We start from the raw sequence: 7,507 nt of genomic DNA, 5'->3' as shown, positions 1-7,507 counted from the left end.
ACCTTGTCTGTGGTATTCCGAGTAGGATTCAGGGATTGAATGACTATGACGAGCCTCAAACACGCGAGTGTTGGGCGTAGTGACAGATGCAAAAGGATCAATGGATCCTATTCTGACATGATCGAGAACCGACAGATGATTAGCCGTGTGGTGACAGCGCACCTGGACCTTTTTCACTGAGAGGACGGATGGTAACCATTGACAACGGTGATCCACCAACACACAGCTTGCCATAGGAGGAACCTTGCGTGCGTGAAGAAGAAGACAGGGAGAAAGCTGAGATTCAGAAGATAAAGCATCTCCAAAACTCCAACATATTCTCCTTTACTGCATACCAAGTATTTATTTTATGTTCCCTTGTTCATTTGCAAGTCAACTGATAATTATAATTAACCTCCTAACTGAGATTTACAAGATAACCAGAGATTGTTTCAAACCAACAATCTCCGTGGGATTCGACCCTTACTCACGTAAGGTATTACTTGGACGACCCAGTGCACTTGCTGGTTAGTGGTACGCATTGTGAAAAGTGTGATTCACAATTCATGCACCAGCGTCAGAGAAGGTGGATGGAGTTGCTAAAAGATTATGATTTTGAGCAGAGTTATCATCTCAAAAAGGCGAATGTGATAGCAGACGTATTGAGTTGGAAATCTTTAACAATTGCTTGGATGAGAATCAAGGAAGAAGAGTTAGTGGATAAGTTTGTGGATCTTAAGCTGTATATTGGTGAAGTTGCCGGAAGAGCTTGTTTGAACCGGTTACAGATCTCAAGCACGTTTAAATCAGAGATATAAAGGGCTCAGCAAGATGAGCAGAAGCTTCAGCAATTGTTTTAACCAGTTGGTGATAAAGAGGCCTGAAGAATTTACTAAGGATGGTGAAGGATTGTGGAGGTATAAGGGGAGGATTTTCATACCGAATGTCGAAAGTTTGAGACAGGATTTGTTGTCGGAAGCTCACAACAGTGGGTTTTCTGTTCATCATGGAAGCACGAAGATGTATTATGACTTGAAGAAGATGTTCTGGTGGCCTGGGATGAAAGGTGATGTAGCAACAGTGGTATCCAAGTGTTTAACTTGCCAGAAGGTGAAGATAGAGCATCAGAAATCGTAAGGAATGTTACAGCCACTTGAGATTCCACAGTGGAAGTGGAAAGAAATTATGATGAATTACTGACCGGTTTACCGAGGACTAGGTCGAGATTTGATGGGATTTGGGTGGTCGTGGATCGCTTAACCAAATCCGCTCACTTTCTGCCTATCCGAGTGAACTGTTCTATGGAGGAGTTAGCAAGGCTGTATATAAAGGATATAGTAAAGTTGCATGGTGTGCCGTCGAGCATAGTGTCGGACCGTGATCCCCGATTCACATCAAGGTTTTGGGGAGCTTTCCAAAGAGCCTTCAGTACGAAGCTATGTCTCAGTATTGCCTATCATCCACAGACGGATAGACAGTCATAAAGGACTATTCAGACGTTGGAAGATATGCTGAGAGCATGTGTTTTGGATCAAACCAGAAGTTGGGATCATTACATGCCATTGGTGAAGTTTGCGTACAACAATAGCTTTCATGCGAGCATAGGGATGGCTCCGTATGAGGCCTTGTATGGATGGAAGTGCCAATCACCACTTTATTGGTATGAATCCGGTAAAACAAGTGTTTTGGGTCCTGATTTGATAGCAGAGACTACTAAGAACATTAAGAAGATTTGTGCAAGAATTCTAACTGCTCAGAGTCGACAGAAGAGTTATGCAGATCGGATAAGGAAACCATTAGAGTTTGAAGTGGGAGAGCACGTATTCCTCAGGGTTACACCGACAACTGGGATTGGAAGAGCAACCAGAACCAAGAAGTTGAATCCAAGATATATAGGACCGTTTGAGATTCTGAAGAGATTCGGACGTGGCGTATCAAGTAGCCTTGCCACCTCATTTGTTTAACTTTCATGACGTATTTCACGTGTCACAACTCTGTAAATACACGTCGGATGCGGCTCATGTGTTGGATCCTGAGTCGGTTGAGTTGAAGGAGAACTTAACATTCCAAGTGACACCAGTGAGAATTGATGACACCAGTGTGAAGAAGCTGAGAGGAAAAGAAGTTACATTGGTTAAGGTTGCTTGGAAAAGAGCTGGAGTTGAAGAACACACTTGGGAACTGGAGTCTGAGATGCGAAAGGATTATCCCGAACTTTTCTCAGGTAATCCAAATTTTGAGGGAAAAATTTCTTATTTGGCGGGGTAAATGTAAGAACTGCAACTAATCAACCGGTTAATTAAGTGATTATATTGCCCAGATTAGACTCCACAAAGTTAGAGTGAGAATTTGAGGATTTAAAGGTGATTTTTGGACTCAGTAGGTCTTTCTGAGTCAGAAAATGTGTTTTCTACAAAAAAAACCGTGAAAAACCGTAAACTGACAGTTGAACCGGTTAAACCGGTTCAAGTCTGCCTGGTGCTACGCAAGAAAAAGTGGAAATAGTCAAAAACCTTAGAAAAACATTAGAAATGGAAAATCGGGTGTTAATTTTAAAAGGTTTGGCCCGAAGTTGGGCCAAACGGGCTAAAAATACTAACAGGTTGGACCGGACCCAAGTTGGGCCCAAGTCCAACATATATAAGGGTTCATTAATGAACCCTCACCTCATAAACACACACACACATTAGATTTGAAAGAGGGAAGGAGAGGAAGAAGAGAACACTATTCACACCTCTATTCTCTTCGTGATATCTCGAGCTACGATACTCCGATTTACGTGCCGTCAGCAGCTACGCGTTCCTTGTGAAGAGCTCTACAAAATCCATATAAGAAACTGGTAAGAAAATCTTGAATCCCTCTCAGTTTATCTCTTCAAAATTTTGGGTTTATTAGGGCTTTGGGTTAAGTGAGTTTTTGTGATTTTTTATGTTTAGGTTCACTCTAATCCTTGCTTAGCATTGGGTTTCGGCCTCCAAAGCTATTGAGAAAGGTAAGAGTTCTTGAACCTTTGTGAGATTATGTTCATGTTGAACCCTAGGTTGATTTGTGGTGATTTATATGTATATAGCTTGATTATTGTGAGTTTGGGAGCTATTAGAACATATTGGTGCTTGTTGAAGTGGAATTGAAAGCTCGGTTTGGAGTTGAGAGCTTGCTTGTGCTCATTTTGGGTTTGGTGCATATAGGGAATCGGCCAAGGTATGGTTTCGGTTTCCTCTATGTAGTATATAATATTCATGGACACTTAGGCTAGTGACCCATAGGATAGGTTTGAAATAAAATGATTGTTGGTGTGTTAAACATTGATGAATGATGGTTTATGATGAGTTGATGAATGTTGGGTTCAATTATGATGATTTATAGTGATATTATGATGTTGAATGATTGTATGGATTAGAATGTTGGTTTATTGTGATAGATGTGAGGTTGAGGTTGATGAAATGGTAAATTTGAATGTGGTTGGATGATAAGTGTTATATAATTAATGTTGAGATTGAGAATAGTGAAATGTGAAGAGAAATGTGATAATGTTGGTATATTAGGACACAAAAGACTAATTTTGATAAAAAAAATGGAGTTTTGAATGGTTTGGTATGGTTTGGAATGTGTATGGCAAGAAATTGTGGAAATTGTGAACTTGGGTAAAAGAGGGTTTTTGGTGAACTTTGTTCGATCATAACTTTTGCCTCATTTTTCAAAATTGATTAGAATTTATTTGAAATTAGAGCTTATTGAAAACCCTTGAATTTGATAAAATTTGTAAAATATGGGTTTTGTAGAGGAAGTTATGATCATTTAAAGTTGGTGTTAAAAATCTGAAATTCTGCAGAGTTGCAGAATTTTGTGTTTTCTGGTATGTGCACACGCACAACCGTGTGCGCACACACACCCCCGCAAAAATTTTGATTTGTGCACACGCAAATCCAGGCAGTCTAGTTGCAGAGCTAGCACAGCTTGTGCGCGCACATACCAATGAAGAATTGCAACCTGTGCGTACGGACGCACCTGTGCGCACGCACTAATTGGGGAGGCTTGTCTGTTAGGGGCACTGACACAGGTTGTGCGAGTGAACAAACTTTGTAAATTTTGACACATGTGCGTACGCACACGTTTTAAAACTCTCCAGAGCGTGCGCGCGCACACCCTTGTGCAGATGCACACGCCATGTTTCTCAAATTTTCCTTTGTTTTCAACTATTCTACCTTCCCAACAAGGTTGTAAGCTTCTATAACACCATTTTAAGACACTTGGGCCTAGTTTTGGATATTTAAAACATGGGGAAGAATCTAAGGGTTTTAAAGAATAATTATTTGGAAAAAATTAGAAAATGGAGGAGTAGGTTTTGGGTGTACTGAGGATGGTTTGACGTCATGTGAAGGATGATTAATATATGAGTTGAAGAATGATGAATTGTTGATGTCTAGAAACTGAAATGTGAATTGACAGTGGTTGAGATGAGTCGAGGACTCTGAATGGGATGATGGATCCATGTATATTGAAAATGTTTTCTGAAAACCACTGAAATACTGATTTGTACTGTGATTATAAGACGCTATGCGTCGGCAGGGACGGTGGTTAATCCTGCCTGTTGAGGTTGCGATGGTGGCGTAAGGACGGTGGTTAATCCCGCTTACGTTGAGATGTGAGGTCTAAGGCAAGAGTATCCCGCTCGCATCCCTTCGGAACAATAGAACGTGCAGGCGCAAAACCCTGGACAGTGATCCGGGCAATATATCTCAGGGGTTCCCATTGATGATTCCGAAGGGCGACATTTCCATGGAGATGTGTCGGGTTGGCAGTTGAACCGACAATGTGATATCACAGCCAATAGGGCAAGCATTCATCATATGCATTTTCTATCTGTTTGTATGCTTTGACTACTTGAAATGGTTTGCCTACTTGTATAACATGTCTAATTGCTACTTGAGTTACTTGCCTTATATGCTTCTATTTGTGATTTACTTGCCTTGTATATAATTGTGATTTCTACTGGGATTGAGGAGGTTCGGAAGGCGGTGGCGAGGGGATCGCATGGAGGATCGGTTGGTGAAGGCTTTGGGACAGTGGTGTTGGTTAGAATAGAAATCCCCTAAGATAGATTACCCGGTTTATTTATGTTAAGGTTTATATTATGCTTGACTGTTTTAGTATACCTTAAGTTTGAATCTGTGATGGATATGGAGCTTAGGATTGCCTTTGGCGTCCCGGGGTCTTATATCCTACATCACTGGGCACTGTTACCATATTGAGAACCTTCGATTCTCATACCATATTTCTATTGTGTTTTTCAGATGCAGGTCGCAACCCACCTCGGTGAGTTGTTTGGTTGGTGACAGAAGCGTAGGATCCAGATATCTTTTTGAGTCTTTTTGGCTTATTTTGTATATGACTCTCATTTTTGTATTTTGTTTTGCCTAGAGGCTTGTATTTGAGAGAACAAAATTGTATAAGCTGTTTTTACTGTCAGGTTTCTATTTATCTGTATATATGACTAGCCGGCTTAAACTCTGCGAGTCGTGGCTAGGTTCTTATGATATTATACTATTCTATTTTGATATATCTTATCTGTTGCTTGTGCTTTAAGTTAGACGCTTCGCTAGTACGTTTTGCGCTTTTAAATCCAGTTTTTGAGCTATATCCTTCATTGGGCTTCTAGACTTTATTAATCCTTTCTATATATATTATATATACGAGATTAGAATTGTCGTAATCTCTTATTATCCTTTGCTTTACGACGCGTGGTAAATCTTAGGCTAATTAGGGTTTTACAATATTCAACCAGATGACTTTACAAATCAAATTTTTATCAACAACCACACACCACTCAAGCAATCAGGCAATAAGTAATTCAGCCCGACAAACAACCATATCCACAAGACAAACATAATCACAGGAGTATATTTTCATACCAATATTTATTTATAACAATTCTGTAATATTAAATAAATTTTAAGAAAAACCCCTACCTCGACAAGCCAAACTCAAAAGCGATAAAATGCGTAAAACATCTTTTTCTCTCGGTCTGCAGCAAAAGCAACTCCATTTCATCTTTGCCGCGACATCGACAACGTTAAACACAACATACAATCGCTATAATTCAACCCTGTAGCAAAAAAGCCGTAGAAACCTCACTAATATATAACGGAAAAGCGATAAAAGAGGTTTTCAAAGCAAGATAGCTTGCTGTACTCCGAGAAAAACCAAGGAACAGAGTAACTGCAGTTCCAACAGCTTACTCCAGCAGCGTTTCTCAGCGGTCAGAGCAACGGCGAGGCTTCCTCCTCCTTTGGCAGCGACACCCGCGACAGTAACCTACATGTTCTCTCACTCCCATTCGTGCTCCTCTTCCCAGGAAAACCAATGGCGGTAGTGGTTATGCGGCAGCTCGACAACAGGATCTCCATCAGCAAGACAGATTGGCGATGGGGCAAAGGCATGGCGGTGAAGGATCTGACGTCGACGAGACTGCCACGTCCCTCTCTTCCTCACGCGTCCTCTCCCTCCACCAATCGGCGACGGCAATACGGACAGGGTGCGGTGGTGCAAGCGACGTGACAGCTCTTAGCGGCTTCATGGACGGCGACGGTTCGTGAGGAGTTCGGCGCGAAGCTGACGGCGACTCCCTCCCGACAGTGCAGATGGCAGAAGCTCCCTCCCTATTTTCTTCAGATCTCTTCCTATCTGCCCTCACCATTTCTTTCTTTCGTTGTTTTTTACTGTTGCTGCCGTATGTTTTGTTAGAAAGGGAAAACAAGGGTGCCTAGAATTAGATTAGAAGGAATTACGGATTATTGTCTCAATTAGGGTTTTTTGTGTAATCGAATTTTAGGATAATTCGATAATTTCAATAAAATTAAGAGGGTAGAGTAATAATTTAAAACCAAATTTAATTCAATAATAATAATATCTATAAAAATACTATTTAATTATTAACTTAAAATTTATTTTTAAATAAATACTCAAATTCAATAATTAGCGATAATAAAAATCAATTTCCTTTGTAATCGTGAAATAAAGTTAAAAATCTAATTATTCAACTTAAAGCATATAAAATTCTTATTATTATTCAATTACTAAAATTTTAAATCATAAATAAAAAATTGCTTAATTTATATATAATTTTTTAAAATATAATCTTAATTAAATATAATAAATCATAAACAAATTTATTATTTAATTTTATAAAAAATTCGAAATCTTACAAAATTCATTTGGGGGATATACATAATTTTTATTTTTGTTTGGTTTATTAAAGTGTTTTGCCCAACTAATAATATTTATGATTGTTATCATTATTATAAGTACTAATAACGATCAAGGACGCCACATGCAACAAATAGGGGGTATTTGCCCCCACAAAGTTTTAAAAAAAATACTAATACTTATATATATTTGTCCCTTATTATATTATGTTTGTCCTAAAATAAAATATAAATGATTTTTTTGTGTTTTATGCTGATTTTTTTTTTTGTTAAACTTAACCTATAATAATAATTATATTATTAAGTTTGTATTATTTGTATTA

This window comes from Arachis ipaensis, chromosome B08 (genome assembly GCF_000816755.2).
Source record: "Arachis ipaensis cultivar K30076 chromosome B08, Araip1.1, whole genome shotgun sequence".
NCBI classification, from domain to species: Eukaryota; Viridiplantae; Streptophyta; class Magnoliopsida; order Fabales; family Fabaceae; genus Arachis; species Arachis ipaensis.
This window is presented reverse-complemented; position numbering follows the sequence as displayed.